The 22,437-nt window shown below is 44.9% G+C and overlaps 1 protein-coding gene across 3 annotated transcripts in view; it reads right to left on the bottom strand.

The window, feature by feature from the left end:
* PRR5L (proline rich 5 like) overlaps positions 1–9,914 on the bottom strand; it is an 81,359-nt gene extending 71,445 nt beyond the window's left edge. For all 3 annotated transcript variants that reach the window (XR_005021035.1, XM_036862179.1, XM_036862178.1), the window contains exon 1: positions 9,732–9,914. The gene's annotated coding sequence lies outside the window, so the exon portion shown is untranslated. The remainder of the gene's footprint in view (positions 1–9,731) is intronic.
* Positions 9,915–22,437: the final 12,523 nt, after the last annotated feature.

Below are 22,437 nucleotides of genomic sequence, written 5' to 3'. Positions count from 1 at the left end.
TTGCCTACCACGCCGATTTTACTATTGTTGTTGCTCCTAAGAATATACTAACCATCCTCAGAGGCTGGTCGTGACGGTGGGATGGTGCCGAGCCTCTACGGGCATCTATCGCCTTAGTTCATTTCCACCCTAAACCAACCCCCAGGAAGTAGGTTTTGTTATTCCTGTTTTGCAGAGGAAGAAACTGAAGCCTGGGAATTAACTTGCCCAAGGTCAGAAGACTATTAAGTGGGGCCAAAAGTCAAATCCTACCTGATTCCAGGGCCTGAACTCCCAACCCTCTGTTTTAACAACATTCCTGTCTGCCACACAGTCACCACCCATGGCTTCCCTTCTCAACCATCACCAACAGCTTCTTACCAGGTTCAGGCAGCCTGTATGCTCTGTCCCTTACAGGAAGGAAGCTTCGTTTCTTCATGGTACCTTCAAGCGAGCTGAAGTCATTGTGTTTACTTGTTCACTGTCTGACTGGCCCTGAGAGCACGTAAGTTCCTTCAAGACCTGTAAGACCTTGCTTGTCTCGTTCACTGCTGTATCCCGCTATGAGCACAGTGCTGGGCACATAAAAGGTGCCCAGTAAATAATTTTGAATGACGGGATGAAATGTGGACTTCCGAGCCAGCAGAAAGAGCAGCCCTCCCATTTCTGGGGGACCAGAAAAATGCCCTTCCTTCTGCCTGAACTGGGGTCCGCCTAAGCATTATTGGACCTGGGTCACGCGGGCACAGAGTCCTGGCTCTGCACGCTGGCCAGTGGATCCTACAAACACAGCAGAGGAAGGTGACTGCTGCAGAGCACAGCACGCTTGTTGGGATTAAGGACCAAACTTCGCAACTTGGAGGAGACAAAAGACAGCCGAGAGACAGACACTCCCACAAACAAGAAAATGTTAAAGGTCAAGTTTGGACTATGGAAAAGGCTCAACAGGAAGAATGAGGCAACTTTCTCAGCACTCCGCTGGAAACCAAGTGCAGACAGAAGAGTCTGGGAGTCTGAATTTGTGCAAGAGTAAATATCGGCACAAACAGGATGCAAGCGCAGGTTTCTCTCTGTTTCAAAGTGTTGGCTAAATGTCCACCGGACTCAGAGCACTGACACTTCAGATCCATCTAGAAGTAATTATTTCATCCCATCATCATCACCACCCAGGCCTGCAAACCACAGTATAATCACCAGAAAAATCCCCTCCTGTGATACAAGTCAAGCAAAACTGTGGGGAACAACCACACATCTTATCTACTCCTCTATAAGCCCCACTTTGAGGAGGGAGTTTCTTGGAGTGCAGATTGTTTGGGTGTGGCCTATAAATGCCATCCAGAGCAATTCTGCAGTGCCTCCCAGATGATAAAACAAAAGGCTAGACACCAGCAGTAGCCGAGACCGACCGTGATGTCAGCAATTACATTGCTGACACGGAACATACGTAAATCCCTGGGGGGTGACAGAGCGGTCAAAAGCTACTGTCTGGCAGCCAACAGGAGTTTTCAGTGTGGGGAAATGTGCTCTAGATTAACATGTGCGATTTATTAAAAATTAGCTTCACTCTCCCATTGCAGAAACAGGATGGAGTGCTTTTTCGTAAGAAAAGGAGATGAAGGGGAAGGGCACTTCTTCCTATGTCATGGGGCCAAGTGTAAACAGCACTGGATAGAGAGAGTCAGAAGCCTGAAGGGGCTCTTGGGATCTGATCATTTCAGGGAGGTCATGAGTTCGATTCAAGTTCATGCAACCACCACATGTTAGAAGGTCCGCTGTGTGCCAGGATCTAAGTAGAGGAAGCCATACGGGGCAAAGAAGAATAAAGTATCTGCCCCCAGGGGGCTCAGGGGCTCGCAGGAAATACTCAGAAGTAATGTTATAAATGCAAGTCGACACCGAGGGCTGTAACTGAAGATGGACAGTTGAGACAAGATTGACGCAGAAAGGTTAAATCACCTTCTCCAGTTACAAAGTAAAGTTAATGAAAGGTCAACCGAAAATACATGCTCTCCATTTTCTTGTCTGTTTCTCTAAAGAATATGGGCGCTGGACACTGGAAAGGAAATTTGGGGAAGGAAAAGCAAGCTTTCATAGGTAAAGCTCAACGAGTATCCTTTTTTTTTTCATCTGTGACAGAAAAGGATGGGACAAAATATCGCATTTTAATAAATAGCTAGTGAGCACCCACTACCCAGGATGCAAAGATGAGCCAGACGTTGTCCTACCAGTAATAAAGAAAAGAGAAAAAAGGAATAGTAATTTGGTCACGATGAAAGAAAAACACAGGAAGGCCTAAAGCTGAGATGGCAAACTCAGTGCCTACAGAGGCCAAGGCAGAAAACACAACCACGCTTAGAAGGCCAGGTGGGGACCATACCAAACTAAAGAGAACATTCAGTCTTCTTTTTGTTTTTTTAAAGAAAAGCTGGAAACCTGTGTTTATATGTCAAATCTCCCAATTTTTAAATACTGGAAAAAATAATCATTTTTTTTTCAAAACACGACTCAAACCAAACGAGACATTTCTGATGCCAAAGTTTGGCTCCCGGGCTGCCAGTTTTTGACTGCAGAAAAAGACGCACAGCTCCTAACTGCCAGCGCCGGAGGAATAATGAGGGAAAAGTGTGGAGGTCACTTAGGCAGACCTGTGGGAAGATGAATCCAGTCCTGGGAAAAATAAATAAAGTAATTGAACAAATAAAATAAAACTCCAGGGGCCTGTGGTATAACACTCACCACTGACGTCTGCACAGCACTTTATACAGTCAGCCTTACATATCTGCGGGTTCTGAGCCCTCGGGTACAGAGGGCCGAATGTAAAGAACTTGAGCATCCTTGGATTTTGGTATAGGGAAGGGGGGAGAGGTCCTGGAACCAGTGCCCTGCAGATACTGAGGGATGACTGTAGTTTCTAAAGCTCATTTTCATGTCATCTCAGTTGATCTTCCCAACAACCCTCGGAAGTAGGCATCATTATGACCTCTATTTTAGAAGTGAAGAGTTTCTGGTTCGGAGGCCAGAGGAGCTGGCCCACAGCTATGGAAGGATAATAGCACCAGGACTCAAGTCTGGGACTAGTACTTTTCCAGAATTTAAGAGAAGAACTCCAGACTATTGTATTTTCTAGACATCTTCCAGGTGATTCTGATGTACAACCAGGATTGATAACACTGTTGCAGGGAGAACCAATGTTCTCAACCAGGGGTGATTTTGCCCCCTCTCCTCCTGCAGGAGACATTCAGCAATGTCTGGAGGTATTTTTTGGCTGCCATACTGGGGAGGTGTGAAGGGTACTACAGGCATCTAGCAGGTAGAGGTCAGGGATGCTGTTAAACTTCCTCCAATGCACAGGACAGCTTCCCACAACAAAGAATTGTCCAGTCCCAAGTATCAATAGGGCCAAGGTTGAGAGACCCTGGTCCAGACTCTAGTGCCTGGCTACTTAACCAGCAACCTGAGAATCAGCGGAATCAGCATCACCCGGGAGCTTGTTAGTCATTCAGGCCCCAACCCAGACCCACTGAATCGGGTTCTGTGGCTTAACAAGATCCCTGGGTGATTCGTATGCACTTGGAGAAGAACTGCTCTAGACCACACATCCTTGGCCATCACAGAATTTTAGAATAGGAAGGAACCTTCACGGAAGACCAATCTCATTATTTTGTAGACAGGAACACTGAGCAACTGGCCCACGGTCAGACAGCTTGCCCACAGCAGAGTCGGGATCAGACTCCAGATCTCAAATCCCTGACCTGTGTTGTCTCCAAGATGCCAGTTAGGACCAATGCGTGCCCTCTTTGAACAACTCTCCCCTCTGCAAAGTTGATTCTAACCTTTGGGGGTGTCTTGGGGGCTTTTCTGAAGCCTGAAAGGAATCGATTATCCTGTTGGTCAAGTTTTTTTTTTTTTTTAATTATCTCAGAACACTGCAAAGGATTACCATGTTCACCCACTACTTTTGCCTCCAGATATTTTACAATGAAAGTGGCCATACAGCTGCACGGTGGTGGACCCCAGCGTCCAGCAAGCTGTAGTGGAGTCCTCCAGAATGACAGTAGCAGCTGACGTGGTCTCCCCCAAGGACATCTGGGGAATGATGCTGAACCCGTTCCAGAGGAGTATTTAGAGTTCAACAGCAAGCGTAAAAGGGTTTACACGGAGGATTTACGCAGCTGAGGTCACGAGCAGGTTGTAACAGGGTTTGAGGCAGCTTAGTTCAGAATAATACAGACACACATCAGAGCCCTTGCTGGATTTTTGCCCCCAGTCCTTGGTAAGAAGAGGAAAACAAATTCCTTCACGTATTCTCCCAGGCTCAGCTTAAATGGACATATACTCTAGTTCCTGAATGGCCAAGGGAGCCCCTAAGTGTCCTCTTAATCCTAGTACTTGCTAGAAACCTAACCGCTGTCACAGATGCCTTCAACAAAACACAGAACTCGTCCTGTGTCCAAAAGAACCAGCAAAGTTGAAGGAAGTTCTGTAAGAAATGAGAGAAGCAAGAAACTGGAGGTGTTGCTGGTGTTTGGCGATCATCTAAAGTGAAAGCAGAACACTGATGAGTGCCTGAGAGAAATCTCATATTTACACCCTAAAATTGAGGTGAGGGAAAGAGAATGAAAGCTTAGAGGGAAATACATGCTTTTTGTAACATAAGATTATATGCAAAATAAATTGTACAAATAATTATGAGAGGCTGTTTGGGCAGTGGCAGGGGTAGATGTTGACCTGGCTTTTCCATAGGCCATGGTCAAGAGGGAGAGAGATCTTTTGGTGCGTTCCACTGCTCTCCAGAACCCTTCTGGGCACAGTTCACCGTAAGCACAGCAGGGCTGGGAAGAGGAGGGGGTGAGTGAGGCATCTCTCTCAGGGCCATGCTCTTGACGCCTCGCTCGCCTCACCTTAGTCCCAGCCCCAAAGCACACGCACCACCCACTTTGATAAAGAACACTCATATTTTTGACTCAGAGCTTCCACACAGAGTAAAGGTGGCTGATTTTCATTCTAAGCCTAACTTTTTACTACAGAGAAAAATAAGCGAGCCATACTCCACCCTGAAAGCCTAACATAGGTGTCTCTACATTTCTGACAAAGAACTCGGTTCACTGACTCGCTCTCCAGCCAGCCAAAGCCGGCTGAACCTGGCTATGAGCTTCTGCTTTTTAACCAAGCCAGTATATAATAATATCATTTATTATCCTCTTACAGAAATGTAATATTTTTTAAAGGGAGGAGGCAGAGAATGTCCTCCACACATTTGAAGAATATATAAAAAGCCCCCAAACTTCCAGAATATGTTAAAGCTGCAACTATCAGAGGGCCAAAAAAAAAAAGAGAAAGAAAGAAAAAAAGTCAGCTTAAATTTAATAGACCGTTTAAATTCCTAGTTGATGGTAATTAGAGAGCCAGCAGTATTTCTTTAAACGGCTACTAGACAGAGCTTAATCCAATTTAGATAATCACTAACCTTTGCTTTTTTTTTTTTTCTTCCTCTTTCTCTCTCTCTCGCCTCTAAATGAAATCCAAGGATTGATCTACAAAGGCCATAAACTGGCAAAACATAAGAAAAGAATAAAGAGAGAGATTGGGCGACTGTTACCTCAAAGAGCCAAGTCCAATTAAAATGGAAACAGGTCTCACGGACTCCCTAATTTACATCAACTATAACCTGGGGTTTCCAACAAGGCCTCTTCACAACAGAAGCCATGCCAAGGGAGGTGGCAGTACTTCCTCCCCCATTTTCCCCTCTCAGCACCTTGTCGGGCAGGCTAATTGCCAGGTCTTGCCCAGCAATGTGACAGCCATCCCCAGCCAGACCAATGCCAGTAATTCTTAAATTCACAATACCTTCTGGGCCTCTCTCCTTCTTCCATGGGATAACTACTGTCAGAATTATCCAGACTGTCCCTTCAGTTCCTCCATTGTTCACCCAACTCCTGTGCCCTCATTTTGGTGCTACCACACTGCTCTGATCCAGAAACTTCCAGAAACTTCCATGTGAACAAGTAGGACCTTCTTGAGTACTTGGGACCCTGGGTTCTTCATGGAAGGCCTTCAAAGGTAGATATCAAAATGAACTAGAAAGAACAAGGGGCTTTAGTTAATAGCTGTGTGACATCAGGAAAGTAATTAACCTCTCTGAGCCTTCATTTTCACATCTTAAAATAGAGAAAAGAATAGCTACCTGCACAGTTGTTGGGAGGTTCAGATAACATTACCATGGCTGGACCTGGCTCACAGTTACTGCCCAGTAAATAAGTTGGCTCATTTAACTGTACAAGTTTCAGGGTAAACCTTGCCTTGGATCTCCAGCCCCTGACAAAAGCGTAAATAACTCAAGTTCACCTCTGATGCCCCATTATTGCCTTGCATCATCTATGCTCCCAACCTCCTTCTTAGCTCCAAAGGGGAATCTTCCCTTGTAAAACAGTACCTTCTGCTTAACAGGGTACCACCGTCTCTGTTCCAAAATTACTAACCTCATACCCCATACGAAGCCCACAAAATATTTTATTCCCAACTTTCAGCAACTGAAATATTAATTCCCACTGACTTGTTCACAAATGATACTTTCTATAAGCATTGCTTTTAGCAAGCATTTACATTTTGCACATACAGAGGCAACTCTAGGGAATAAACTTTCAATGATGAATGCTAAACACAGTAGGGATCTTTCATAGGGCCTCACACTCTATTTCTCAAATCAATTCTGTATTGGTCTAGCTCTGCAAAAAAAGATGAACATGAAAAAGGCTACAATTCAAGAAAGATTTCAGTATATTTTACCTTGTACAAGGGCAATACAAAAGGAATGACCACAGCGGATTATATACATGCACACCTACAAATTCCCTAAGACAGAGTAATCATTAAGAAATCCACAGGGCTTCCCTGGTGGTGCAGTGGTTGAGAATCCGCCTGCCAATGCAGAGGACACGGGTTCGAGCCCTGGTCTGGGAAGATCCCACATGCCGCAGAGCAACTGGGCCCGTGAGCCACAACTACTGAGCCTGCGTGTCTGGAGCCTGTGCTCCACAACAAGAGAGGCCGCGATAGTGAGAGGCCCGCGCACCGCGATGAGGAGTGGTCCCCGCTCGCCGCAACTAGAGAAAGCCCTTGCACAGAAACGAAGACCCAACACAGCCAAAAATAAATAAATATATTTTTTTAAAAAATCCACAAAGCCCTTACTCATTTCAATTTTCTACAGATGAATGGTTTAAATGTTGCACATACATTGTCGATGAATGAATTGAAGATTATGATATTAGCTCTGGATTTCCAGCATGAAATTTTCAGATAGCAGTGTGATAGTTTTCTAAAGACAAGACTGGGATTATTTTTTTTCAGTTATTGAGCCACTCTGTGCTATTATGTGACATTTAAAGAAAAAAGCCACCAAGTTAATCAACTATAAGATGATCTAATTAACAACTGAGGCCCTGAAAGGAAAGACATCTCCAGAACAGGCTGGCACTACAAGGCTGGAGTAACAGATCTGGAACCCATTCTCAGCTCCACCCCTGTGTGTGTCGCTTTGGACAAATAACTGAAGTTCTCTAAGCCTCAGTGGGCTTACCTATGTAATGGGGATATGATAGTACCTATTTCACCATTGTTTTGGTGCAGATTACATAATATTATCAGAGTCTGTTAGTGCAGAGTTTAAGACATTATTAAGACCACAAGAGGCGCTTGCCCCCTCCCCTTTTTTAAAATAAAGGGAACGTTTTTGTAATGTTCAAACACAGACCATTATTGAAATTTCACCCATTGAAATAAATACAAATCCATGACCCTCTGGATCTGAAAGAAACGAGGTCTCCTCATTGAGAAATAATTTTGTCTAAACTAAGCCCTTGAGAAAGAACCCAGTCAAACAAGTCTATTTCTAATGCCTTTCTTTTTTACACTACTAATGGTTCTGGCTGTTAGAAGCTTCAGTAAAATACTGAAAGGACGATGGTTGGAGCTGAAAAAACCAGAGACAACTTTGTGGACTGACCAAGCATTGTTTCCCTTATCTGCTACATTCTACAAAAACACTCTGAACAGCACCCTTGGTCAGATTCTTGGGCTGAATGCAACCAGAGAAGACCGGCCAGCCAGGTTCCACAGAGAGGAGGGCTGCACTTTCCTCAGTCGTACTAGGAACCTCACCAGGGGCTAAATTTAAAATGTGGCTGAATTAGTTTCTGCAAGTTCCACCTCTCCTCCTGACCCGCTTGCTGCTTCATGCTGTCAGTAACAGCGCCTTCCAGCCAGAGAGCAATTTACCAGAGCACAGCACCGTGAAATACTGCAGCATGTAGGCCAGTGAAATGTCATGACTGCACCCACGGTGGTCACTAAAGGGAAGTAAAAAGGGCAGTCTCTGAGGCTTGATCAGCGAGCAGCCTTTGATGGGGGAGGGGCAGGGGATGGAGACAATCTGGAGTTGGCGTCCTTGACTGCTTTGGTCCTTTGCAATGGGTCATTTGGATTTGCACGTATCGTCTGGGCAACAGGTCCAGAACTCTGCCCCAGCAGGGATGCCCGGAGACTCCGGCCCAGAACTATTTCCAAGCGGGTCTCCGGAGCAGACCTGCCGCTGAGCCGCCTCGCGTGAGCCTTCCGTCTTGTGGGGCGCATCGCAGTAATTGAAACCTTGCACTCCGCAGACTGTAGTGCGTCTATAAATACTCACCGCCTTACTGCTGACAAACAAAACGCGGGCTCCCGGCACCGCGGGGGAAGAGGCGGTGGCATGTGACCAAAGGCAGGTGGGTAGAACAAGGGGAAAACCCTGTTGCCAACCACAGAGGCACCCCACAGCCGATTCCTGAAGCACGGTTTGCAAGTAACACAACCTGGCCTGCCCTCGGACGGCCGTCCCTCGGAAAAGGGGCGGAAGACTGGGGACAAGAGGGTGCCGGCTGCAGGGGCGGAGGCTCCACGGCGCCCCCTGTGCGCGCAAGGAGCTCTGCGCGCGCACAGTAGGCGCACAGGGGAAAGCGTCTCCAAAAGGAGGTCTGGCGGGAAAGGTGAAGCAGAAAGGGGATGCCGCCGGCGAGCAGAGCCGCCCGCCCCGCCGGGTCTCCGCAAGCTGCGTCCGGGCCCGCCCCAGTCGGCAGAGCGCGCACGTCCAGCGGCGCTCGGGACAAAGCGGCTCACTTCTCTGGCCTCCCCTCCCACGCCTCTCTCCGGAAAAAGGGGGAATGGCAGGAAAAGATGGGGTGTTTCGGGGCGCCGAATCGCCCGCGCCCGAGTAGGGGCAGCTCTTTAGATTTGCCCCTCAGGCCAAAGAGGAGAACGAGAAAGACCGACAAGCAAACTTTCTTTTTCGATCTCCTGGCACAGCCTGGGTCCCAGGATCGGCGGCGTCCCGCGTTCCACCCCACAGCGGTCCCTCGCCCACCCTAAGGTGCGGACGCTGGGCGCGCTTCCCGCCCCCCCCCCGCGCCCCCCATGGTGGTCGCGAGCCCCTTCCTCTATACCCGCCTGCAGCGTCCGATCGGAGAATCCTTAACCACGCGGGGGCCCCCACCCGGTTGCCCCCAAATGTAACGCTTTCCCCAAGGCCCCTCCCCGTGCCCCGCCGGATTGTGCCCGGTGTGCCCGGAGATTTTGTTCTCAATTCCGTGCCACTGCTGAGCCTAAGACTCCAGCCCCTCCTGAGTCACCTCGAGTCACGCACACCCGCAGCTCGCCTCCGCCCCAGACTCCGCGCGCCCAGGGAAAAGTTTCCGGTCTTCCCGAGAAAGTTTTCTCACCCGAGAGCAGTGAGCGACCTGGATGGCTCTCGCCGCCGCGCTCCGCTCAGCCGCCTTCTCTACCTCCTCTCCCGGCTCTGCCCTCCGCGGGGTCCGGTCCAGACTCAAGTCCTCTCCGGCGCGAGTCCACAAACGCGGCGGCAGCGGAGCTCCCGGAGCCGAGCTGGTGACACGTTTCCCTCCTCTCTCATCTTACGACCTCCTCCTCCCCCCCCTCCTCTTCCTCCTCCTCCCACTTTTCCTGTCCTGTGCTCATCGCTTCAGTTTCTCTCCAACAGCCCCCATCCCAGCCCCACCTCACCCCCTCCCACTGCCCCTCCCCAGCAGCAACTCTCACCTTGCTAGGGAGGGGGGCAGGGGAAAGGGGGCGCCTGCGCTTAGATCCGATTCAACAATTTCAGGAAATCCAACGCTTTAACTTGAAAAGCTGGGGAGGATGCAACAGGTCATGGGAGCTTGGCTCTGCTTTCCCCTCGCACAAGACGAGACCCCCCACCTACCTCCACCCCTACGAAGAGAAACTCTACCAAGAAGCCAAGGGAGTGACTGACTCTAGGGCGCACTAGAGGACTAGAGCCTGGGGCTTTTGTCGTGGCTTTAAGGAGCAGTCCTGAGGCTGGTTCCAGGAGAAGTTGTTTTAAGTGCATCAATGAAAATATAATTCCAGTGAAGTCTCTCCCTTAGATTTGCAAAACTCTCTTAAAATTCCCCACTTCTCTTTCCAACTGAAGGTTTAGTGAATTGGAGGGTCCTTCAGAGTTTGAAACAACAGAAAACCAACCAATCCCCAAATTAAAAACAATGAAAAGTTATTTTCAAAACTTTTTTTTTTGCAGGTGTTAAGAATTTGATGCAGCTGTTTTCAGGACTCACTGGCTTGCATAATTTCACCCTATGGCTGAGCAGGAAATACTTTACAAATGCTGCCCCGTTCACACATCACACTTAGGCTTTGAAACCACAGTGACATTTGCTGAAAAAAGATGTCTTTTTATGTCAAAACTGAGAAAAAAAAATCATGTTTATTTTGATCACTGTGACCTTACAAAACCGATGTAAGGGTGGCTGGTCAGAGTGTGCCCAAGGAGGGTTTCGTGAAGCTCTGGGTGCCCCCGCCTTGTCCAGTGATATCAGATAAAGCTAAAGTATTCTCAACAAACCCCAGGACGATGAAGAGACTTTAAGCCTCATCCCAGGAATCACAGACAATGAAAGGCACTGGACAAAGCACGTGCCTGGGAAAGAAACAATTGAGAGGGCAGTGGTCAACGAGGAGACTTGGGAGATGCATTGAAAAGCAGCTGTGTTGAGCGTTTGAGAGCCAAAGCCTGGAGCCAGAAGGTCAAGGTTAGTCGACCACCATCTCTTACTTAGTTGCATGATATTAGCCAACTTACTTAACCGCTACCCCTTAGTGTGCTCCTATGAAAATGGGGATAAAAGTAGTAGCTAGCTCAGGGTTGTTATGAGGATTTAATGAATTTCATACAGAGAAAGTGCTTAGAATCTCTGCTGGGATTCAACAGATACTAAGCTATTATTATTACTATTATTATCCTGCAGGTCTGGGAAGTGGAAAGGGAATCTTTGTTCAATGAGGCCTACCCTATTCAGTCTATTTAAAATTGTAGCTCACTCCTCCCTCCCAATCCCCTTCATTCAACTCTACTCTTTCTTTTTTCCATGGTATCTATCACCTTGTAACACTTTATGTGATTTACTTTTTAAAAACATTTATTGTCTCTCCCACCACCTCTTGCTTCTGCGCTAGAACATCAGCTCTACAAGAACGTGGATTTGCTCTGATATTACTCAAGATCCTAGGAGAGTTCCTGGCATATAGTATCTCCCCGGTAAACATCGTATGAAAGAATACGTGAATAGATTTCATTTAGCAAATTTATGCTATGCTGACTGCGTGTGGTGGGTTGGGCTCTGTGCAATAAGAAAAAACTTAATCACCAGGCTATCCGAGGATAAACGTGGCTCCCTTTACACTCCCTGTAAAGAGAAGTATTCACAATATAGGCGATGCCAGCTTGGTGGGGATGCCATAAAAGAATATTGAGGGATTGGAAGGGAGGTTTAAAGAGGTTAAACTCTCTTCTAACCCTAAGGGTTGCTAATTTCGTGAACAGAATTTTCTTAAAATAAGAAGGAGCCAACATTTTGGTGCAAATCAGAGCTTTGCTCTAAGGACCATTAATACCAATATATTATACTTGTCACCACCCACATTTTTACCAAAATTCTAACTAAATATCAGTGGAACATTGCTTTTTCTTATTAAGAAATAGAATTTTGTTAGAAGAAACCAATACAGATCATGCTACTTAAATATTCATTTATGGAGGAGGAAATTCTAGTTCTTTATTAGATATATCAGGTACACAGCTTACCATGGCTACAGCCTCTGAAATGGAAGTTGGCCCAATCAAGGTTCCTGCTGAAAGGCTAGGCCTTAGGCAGCCCCGGTGGGCACTGACCCAAATGCAGCCAAACTCTGTGATAAACTCCTCTGAGAAACTCTGGCCTGAAAAGGTACATTGGGCCAATCAGATTCCATTTCAGGAATGTGAAAACACACACACACACATGTACCTAGTATCCAGAACAAAAGCTGAAAGGTCATGACTTTATCTGAACTCTAGTTTCTAAAAACTGTCTGTAGACTAACTAGATATATATTAGATGTATACTGTTTGAACCCCGTGGTGTCAACATTTTCTAAATTACTTGCCAACATGTAAAAAGCAGCAAACTTCATGCAAAAATGTGGATTTTCAGCTTGCCTTGAAAACTCTGGATGACCTGGCATTGTCCATGGTGCAGGCCCACACAGCCACAATTAGCTGGTGCGACGGTGCTTCTTTCCTGTTAAACAGGGCATGCACTGTCCAGTTTGCCACAAGCCCAGCCACTCCCTACTCTCTACTTCTCTTGTTCCCAGCCTGCTTCACCCACTTCCCTGCCACCCAGATGCAGCTAGAAAAGGGATGCTGGCATATAGTTGAAGGGGCGGGGGTGGGGGAGGGGGGCAGAGGTCTGAGTCAGCAGAAATTATGTAAGAGGATGGCATTGGTTCAAACCATTTTTCTCCCAGCAAGAGAACCCCTTTATAAACAAACTTTGCATGGAATTGCAGAATTTGAATACTACTGAGGTGAAGGAAGCTATGGGGTAGGTAGGGAGGCAAGTGGGCACAGGGGGCAGCAGAGGCCCTCACTAGGGCTGCCTTGGGATCAAAGCCGCCATCCAGTTCTTGCGCTTCCAGAGGTCTGTTGTTCCTACTTTTCCTTTGTTCCCATGACAATGCCTACCCCTCCCAATCCATTACTCATTTCTACCCCCCAAAGCCTAATCAGACCAAGTTTAGGAAGGGTTAGATGACGTGTCTAAAATTATACACAAACAAGGAAGGACAGAGCAGGGACCCTTAATGCCAATTCAGGACTCTTGTTCTATACTATACTCCCTCTTGGTCTGATTAACTGCTTTCCTCTCTAAATAATAATTAAAATTACTTCAATTTGCAGAAGCATAGCATGTAGTAGCTTAAGGGTCTGGTATATAATAGGTATGAAATAAATATCTGCTGAATTTAGGTGTTTAAGCTCTGATCTCCAGTTCAGACCTCCTTCCATGACACCTCAAGGTCTCATATCGTATCATAAAAGTATTCCAATGAAGAAAAAAATCATCAGATCATTCCATAAGTTTTCTCCTTTTTATAAATAGAAAACTGGAGGCCCAGAAAATCCAAGATCCTTTGCTAATGGCTGGTACAGAGCTTGTGAGGAGCACAGGTAGGTGCCCAGGCATACGCAGTTTCGAACACATAGTTTTTCAGGACCTTGGAGCTCAGGTCATAAAATAAGTTAATGTAGTTACTCATGATAAATGCCAGTCTAGATACAGAACTTGCATAAGCCCTCAATATATGTCCACAGCATTGCACCATCCATAAAAACAGGACCATTTGAAAAATAAGCTCAGCATCTGATCTAACACTGGGCTATAAAATCAGTGACCTTTGGTATAGCAGGAGGACTTAACACACAAATGAAAACTCTTGCTCTCCTTCTGCCCTCTTTTTAACTTCCACAGTAAGAAAAACTGAGAACCTTGAAGTTTGTTTTCGGGAAGAATTTTGGATGATACAAAAAAAAAATTGTTTTTGTTCGTTTCATTCTTTGTTTGATAGCAATGGGCTGTTTCTGGTATGTTGGGGTTTTTTCTATCCATTTTATCTTTTAGTATTGGGAAGTGCCTCTCCATTCTAAAGGGATTGGTATTTAATTCAGTCTGAATGTGTTTTGAGAATAACTTGAATGAGCAAATCTTAAAAGTGAAAAGAACTTTAGCAATCCTACGTGAATTTTCCCCAGATAATCCAGATATCAATTATTCCTTCCCACAATTCCAAGTCAGTCAGTTGGTCGACAAATATTGAACCATCACTTATTGGTGTCAGGTACTGGGGATGCCACAGTGAGCAAAAAAGACAAAGTCCCTGCCATCAAGAGGCAGAAAACAAACAATAAACGTGGAAACGAACACATAAAGGTAATTTCACATAATTTCAGGTACTGATCTGTGCTATGATGAGGATAAAATGGGGTATTAGAGTGATTGGAGGGAAGAAGAGAAATGCTTTATCTTTGGTTATCATGGATGGTCTCTCAGAGAAGGTAGCTTTGGAGTTGAGATTTAAATGATGACAAGAGGCAGCCATGTTCCAAACAGAAGGAAAGGTCAGTGTAGAGGCCTTGAGTCAAGAAGAAGCCTATCAAGTTAGAGGGATAAAAAGAAGGGCAGTATGGTTGAAGCCTAGCAAACAGGTCCAAGAAATAGATCAGGGTCAGATCATATGGGACCTGGTAAGTCATGGTAAGAGTTGGGTCACAGTGGGAAGTTATTGGAGGGTTTTAGGTAGGAAGTAATGTGATCTGATTTCTGTATTAGAAAGATCCCTCTGGCTGATATGTGGTTCATAAACTAGGAAAAGGGCAAAAGTGAGGGCTGGCAGTCCCTTAAAGGAGGTGGCCACAGTAGACCAAAGGAGAGATGATGATGCTTGAATTAGTTTGAAGCAATAATGTTTGTAAAACATTATAGAATTATTAGAATTAAAGATCATGAGACTTTCTGATAGATTGGATGTGTGACGTAAAGACAACCATCATGGGTGGTACTTCCATTTCTTTGTTTGAACAATGGGGTGGATAGTGGTACCATTTACTGAGATGGCAAGGACAGGATGGAGAGTGAAGTTAGAAGGAGAATTAGTAGTTCTGCTTTAGCCATGTTATGTTTGAAATGCCTGAAGTGAGAGCCAAGCGGAGATGTTAAAGAGACATTGGAATATATGAGATGGCATTGAGGGCTGGAGAGAGAAATAGGAGACCTTTCAGTGTACATAGATGGTACAGAAAACCAAGGAACTAGGTATGATGCCTTGGACAGTACGAATGGAGAAGAGAAGCCGGGAAGAATAGAGGAGTCTAGTGAAAGAGGAGGAACCAGCAGAATAGAAAGAAATGAGTTGCTAATGAGACAGGGAAATCCAAGGGAGTGTGATATAGAAGCTTCGAGAAGATATTCCAAGAAGGAAGGATTGATCAAGTATGTCCAGTGCTGTCAAAAGGTCGAGTAAAATGAAAACAGAGAATAACATTTCTTTGGCAAAATGTAGGTCATTGGTGACCTTGATAAGGGTCCTTTCAGGGGAGCGGTATGGAAGGAAATTCCATCAGAGTGGGCTGAGAAGAGAAAGAGAATTGAAGAAATGGAGACAGGGAATACTAACAACTTTTTCAAAGAGTTTTGCTATGAAGGGGAGCAGAGAAATGGGGCTGTACCTGGAGGGTGAACGGTCAAAAGATAGTCTGCTGGTTTGATTGATGGTTTATTTTTAAATGGGTGATAGATAGCAAGGCATGTTTTAAAGGCTGACGAGAATTATCCAGTAGAGAGGGAAATTGATTTATATCCCTACACACATTTTGGTGGGAGGGGATAGGGAAATAAATGCTCTTGTTGAACACATTCTCCAAACGTGGCACCATTTAAACACATTTTAAATGCAATAAATTGACATGTTGAGACTATGACGAAAAGATGTTAGAGGAAACCATGTGGAAGTAAGATACTGACGTGCACAGGGAAGGTTCTCACATCAGAGCTTCTGCATTTCACAGCTGCAAAAAACATCAGTCACTTAGACCACAGTGCGAATGGTATCTTTTAGAAGTTGTGCAATATGGCAGACTTAACCTTAAGATTGTTTGGGCTAGATCCTCTACCAACCAACCATTGGTGCAGACCCAGGCCCAAATTTTCTTTGCAGATTTAAGAATCTGACTACATACATCAACCCACTCACCACTGGCACCTCCAAAGATGCTGTCATTGTATTGCCCGATGCACCTCTCAGAAGGTCTTTTGCATCCAGAGGCAATGGAATACATTCATGGTAAACCATATACCCCAGTTTTCATGTCACAGTGTAAAATCTGCACACACCCAATCCATCTCTGCACCTTCAGGCAGAACTGAATTGGAAAAATTCCAAATAATCAAAGTTGTTCCAAAAATATTTTTTTATTTTCCTCCATCATTGTAGCAGGCATTTGAGAATGCCTGCCCAGACCATACTGCCTTCTCTAAGAACCATCACACTCAGATTCTGCAGGATCGGGCAGCAGATCATCCTGTGAGTTGTGACAGGTGACTGGTCCTGGGAGTAGGCAGATGAGCAGTGCCTATGAGACTGCCCTCTAAAAATTCAAACTAAGGTGCCCAGATACCATATAAGTCAGCTTCATACCTCGCACAGCAGGAGCTGGCTCCATTGGCCCCTGGCTTCCTGGAAATGCTCACACCGCTCTATGCCTTCAACATGAGAAGCCAGGGCTCAGGATCACCATTAATCCTCCAGACTGTCATCACCACATTTGGTCTTTCCATTCCCATTTCTGACCTGTCTCCCAGCCCTTCCCCATTCCCCAAAAGCTTCTGTTGTGTGCTCTGGAACCCGTAGTCCATCATCAGCAAAATCCCCTTTATGTTCAACTTCTCTGAACATTTCATTAGCCTTTATGCCATAGTCTTGTAGTTCTCAAGCATTTTGGTCTCAGGGCACTCAAAAGAGTATTCAGGACCCCCCAAAAAACTTTTGTTTGTGTGTGTTATATCTATCAATACTTACTGGATTTGAAACACAACATTTAAATTAACTTATTAATTTAAAATAACTATAGTAAAACCATCACGTATTTTATGAAAAATAACTTTACATATATGTATCTTTTTAAGTCACAGGAAGAATGACATTGTTTTACATTTCTGCAGATCTCTTTAACTTCCAGCTTAATGGAAGACAGCTGGATTCTTCTATCCACTTCTGCATTCAATCTGTTGTGTTATCACACATCACGTAGCCTCTGGAAAATTCCACTGTAGACTTGTGAGAGAATGAGAGCAAAAAGGCAAATAATATCTTAGTGTTACTATGAAAATCGTTTTTGACTTATGGATCTCTGACAGGGTCTTGGGGACTCCCTGGGGTTCCTGAACTACACTTTGAGAATCACTATTGTAAATGAACACTGGTTCTCCCCTGAGGGCCTTCCAATCCTCCAAAGTCCTCTCAAATGGCGGTGTTTTTTCTCCCGCACTCCTTGTATCACTGAATTTTGAGGGAGAGTAGTTGTTTTCCTTGTTCCTTATGCCACTTCCAGACCATAGTCCCTCCCTGAAAATCCCATCAAACCATCAGATTATTCTATCCACTTTCCCTCCTTGTTGTGGTCATTGCAGTCTCTTGGGTTATCCTTCTCTTTCCTTGAAGCTTTAACTCCCAGTTCAAGGTCACTCTCTTAGGTATTGCTCTTGGTGCTTTCAATGTCCATTCAATGTCCATTGAAGAATTATCTTGGTGATTTCAATATCCATAGATAGAATCCTTCCAATATCCTCAACGCTCAGTTCCTTGACCCCTGCTCCAATGACCTTGTCCTTCACTCTACCGCAGCCACTCACTCCCTTGGTCAGCCTTGACCTTGTCATTTCTTATTGCCTGCCACTCTCTCCCACTCTCTAACTTTCCACTTCTCTCCCTCTAGTTCCCTGACTCCCATAATTCTTCAACTCCCTGGGATATACTACCTTTTCATGGCTCTCAACCCCTCAGGTCCTCACTTCCCTCCTCATTCAGATTAGATTCCATTATTATATTAACTTCTTCACATACACCCTAGACTCCCTTGCCCCTTTCTCATTGCATGGCTTTGCTAAGCCAAGGTTGTTCAATCCAATTCTCCTCTACTCAGTGCCTACATCAGTATAAACATAGCTGGAGAAATACAGGCAACCTTGTGTTCACACCCACCACCTTCCTGGGCCCCTACTGCCACTCTGCACCCGCACCAAATGTCTCTAGTATTTTCACGCTTCTACTGTCTCCCACATTCCAAAGTTTTCTTCCTCATCCTCACTCTCATCTGAGAACCTTCATTCCTTCTTTGCATGATAATATAAGAACATCTAATAGCAATTTCAATAATGCTTTGGACTGAATGATTGTGTCCCCCCAAATTCATATGTTGAACCTCTAGTTTCCAATGTGATGGTATTTGGAGGTGGGGCCTTTGGGAGTTAATTAAGGTTAAATGAGGTCATGACGTTGGGGCCCTCATGAAATAACGAATACCTTTATAAAGAGAGAAAGAGACACAAAAGCGATATCTCTTTCTGTTTCTCTGTATTTCTCTGTCTCTCTCTCTCTCTCTCAAAAAAGAAAATCCATGTGAACATACAGTAAGAAAGCAATATCTGCAAGCTCTGAAGAGAGCCCTCACCAAGAATCAAACCTGCTGGTACCTTGATCTTGAACTTCCCAGTCTCTACAACTGTGAGAAGATGGATGTCTGTTGTTTAAGCCCCCAAGTCTGTGGTATTTATTACAGCAGCCTGAGCTGACTGACACACATACCACCACTTCTGTACCTATGCACCTGCTAGACTCTGTAGCCATATTCCGCCTCCCTCCTATTGCTGGAGATGGACTGCCAGTGCCGAATCTGAGGCTAAACCCTCCATTGTGCAACTGATCCCATCCCCCCACATCTCCTAGCGGGGTGTTACCCCACTCCCACCCTTCCAGTTTATGTAGAACAAGACAGCTTGAAAGATTTTTCCATATTCATTGTCCCTAATATTTATTCTCTTTTTCTTTCTTTGACCCTCTCCAATCAGTCTTTCATCTTCTCCATTCTGCTGAAACTACTTGTCAACATCATCCATGATCTCCATGTCACATAGGAACTCAAATACTTGTTGAAGGAATGAATGAATGAATTCTCAGAGAGTGAGGATCTCCCAACAGAAAAGTCACACATGTGTGTGCGTGTGCACACACACACACACACACACAGATAGAGGGGGAGGGGCAGAGAGAGGGAGAAGGACAGAGAGAGAGAGAACTCTTCCTGGCCCCAGCTCCCACAAAGCCTGGCGTGGCCTTATGTCTTCGAGAGGCCTCTTTTATTTAAGAGTGGGGTACGGGTAAGGCTGTCCTTTGCGACACAGGTATCTTGACCAGAACAGTCATCTCTTCTAGTATTGATATAACCCAAATCTTACCATCAAGAAATGCTTCCTTGTGGAGAAGAAGCCTAAACCTTGATTTAGACCTAGTAGCATTATTTCAGGGCAGTTCCTTAATCCATGAGAGTCTCAGTTGCAGACACAATCTGGTTTTCAGGGATTTTTATAAAGTCTAAATGAAGTTTATGAGAGTTATGTGAAATATTTGGCATAGTGCTTGGCACACTGCAGTACATTTTTTTAGTAGCAATAGAAAAGTAACGAGGGATCATATTCAAAACAGGAGATCTTGTGTGTTTATTGTCTATAACGTTTGTTTCCCTAGATAAATAATCCCAATTCCTTTATGATAAAGCCTAGTATTGAGCTTGATTCCCAGTTTGATTCACATATGTTTCAGCCTCTCTTTATTCTCTAATGTTTATTGTATTACTGCAATACAAATGTACTCTTGTATTAAAAAATACTGTTGAGTATAAAGGAGACTTCGACAAGTGGTCCAAGAATATGGAAATAAAATGATAATCCTAAAACGTGATATTCACATGCTCCTCACTTCAAAAATAGATAAAATAAAAATAAGGAGCAGAATCACATAAATATAACATAAGGACATAAGATAGTAGTCTTCATTGGTTATATACAAAGACAAATGGAATAAGTAGGAGTGTGTTTATGCTTATTCATTCCTGTTGGGGTAGGGGAAGGGAAAGGAAAAGGGGAGGATAAGAAAGGGAAGAGTGTGGAAGAGGAGAAAGAAAAAGACAGGGGGAGAGAGATGGTTTTGGCCAGTGAAAGAGTTCTGGCCAGGAGAGTTCATCTAGGCTGTAGTCAAGAGGCCTGATGAAAAAAATCCCTCAAGGCAATCTATCCCCCTTTCCTCAGAGTCCGTGCCCATCTCTCAAGTCTCTAACCACAAATTCAGTGTCCTGGGTACCACGATGCAGCCACAAGGTGTATCCCATGCAAAGTAAGCTTCTGGGGATTGACTCATGCTAACTAAATTCTCCAGAGCCTGATGTATAAACTAACATACTAATTAATATGTAACCAGTAATTTTGGTTTCTAGGACTCTGCCTAGAATCACATTGATAAATTTTCTCTTTTTCCTGCATTAGTAGGAAATTTATTCACTTTCCATTTCAATCTAAATCTTCCTCTGCACGATGGAATTCCCATTATACCCTAAACTTTGCATCCTATGCCTCCCTCTTCCCTCCTCCCTCTCTTCTTCTTCCCTTCCTTCCTTCCTTCCTTCCTTCCCCCCCGCCCCACACTCACACACACAAATGTGGAATCTACAATAACAACAGTTACAACTGACATTAATATTAATTGCAGACATACGATGTACTGGCACTGTGTCAGGTGGTTTGCAAGCAGTATCTTACACCTCAGACAAACACTATGACATGGGTGCTACTATTACCCCCATTTTACAGATGAAGAATTGAGGCTAAAATGAACGCTTTAGTCCTTTCCCAAGGTCACCCAGCTTGTCAGAAGTAGAAATGACCACAAATTACAAGGTTTTCTTTCCCACTGTAAGTTCTTCCCTACCCTGAGTCATCTCGACCTCCCAATTTAGGGAGAGGAAGTTACAGAGCTGTTTGGGGAAGATAAATATTCTCATCCAAACCACCAACTGTAGGGAGGTTTTCTGCTGGACGTGGGAAAGGAGGAGAACTCTGCAGTAGGAGAAAGTGGGCAGAGCCAGGATGCCCTGTCCCTTTGGACAACTGTCCCTAGCAGCTGGGTCAAGGTGAGCCAAGCCAGCACATGGACGGCCGTGGCTCAGAGAGAACTCTCTGTTCATTCTCTGGCATTAAGTGGGGCAGTTCTGATCTGACATCACTCAACGTCTGTTCCACTTCTCCTAAGTATGGTACTCATGTTACCAGAGTTTGGGTGTTTCAGCCTGGCTTTCATCAATGAAGTCTAACTTAGGGCATTTCTCAAGCTCTCCTCTGAGGAAGAGTAAACCACAAGCTGTTGCTAGTGTTACTGGAAAAAGGTTCTTCACTCAAATAATTTTTGGAAATATCATGCACACAATATCATAACATGCATCTGTATGTTAAGAACTTGGGGGCGGTCTGCAGGAAAGAAACATTCAGTTATGTAATTTCTTTTCATGGACTACTATTAACAGTTTAGGGATATAGTTTTCCACAGAACACCATTGGGAAAATGCTGTCCTAGACAGGAGAATTGCACATCAGTCAAATTTGCTTTGAAGAGGTCCCAGGACTAAATAAGATCAACAGGAGTTCTTAACAGAATCTACTCAGCTGACTTTGCTTTCAGTTTTTTAATGTCTTGAATGACTAATCTACGGATACTATCCAAATTTACAGGGAAAATGTCTCCCTCCTTACTTTCCACTGCAGAAACCAAATGAGTAACCTTCACAATCATTCCCTCTGACCTGCCTATGCATCTCATCCGGGCTGGAGAAAAGAATAAGAACCAGCCACCTCCTTCATGAGAAAGGCTGTTGAGACCCGATGGAGATGTGATCAAGGGCATTTGATCGTAAATTAGCGCAAGCAGCCATATTTACTGAGAGCACACCAGGTACCAGGCCCAGGCTAGGCCCCCAGCAGACAGTGGGTGACCTGTTTAATTGTACAGCCTGCCTGTGATGCCTCACGGGCCTGTCCATTTGGGGAATACCCAGAACCTAGCACTGTGCCTACACTGAGTAGACACTCAATAAATATTTATTAAAGGAAGGAAGGGTGGGAGGAAGGAAACAAATTGAGGTTTGGAGATGCTAACTTGCCCAACATCACACCTCTAGCAAGCAGGAGAGCCAGGATTTAAATGCCAAATAGCTGAGCTCTCCCACATCTCACCAACTGTCAAGCTTTTTGTTAACTAGCGCACAACCAGCGTTGAGGAGCTGGTGTGAGGCTCTGGCCATGTGTGCTCTGTACATTAGCTTTGGCATTACTGTAGCTTATGCAATCAAAATTGCACTTTTTTTTGGAGTGCCTGGTAATAACAGCTAAAATTTATTGAGCACTTACTATGTACCACTTACTACACTGAGAAAACATGACACAGCTCATTCCCCATGACATCCTAAGAAGA

The sequence above is a fragment of the Balaenoptera musculus genome, chromosome 8, assembly GCF_009873245.2.
Source record: "Balaenoptera musculus isolate JJ_BM4_2016_0621 chromosome 8, mBalMus1.pri.v3, whole genome shotgun sequence".
In the NCBI taxonomy this organism is placed as follows: Eukaryota; Metazoa; Chordata; class Mammalia; order Artiodactyla; family Balaenopteridae; genus Balaenoptera; species Balaenoptera musculus.
The sequence above is the reverse complement of the archived record's forward strand: the minus strand, read 5'-3'. Positions and strand labels throughout refer to the sequence as shown.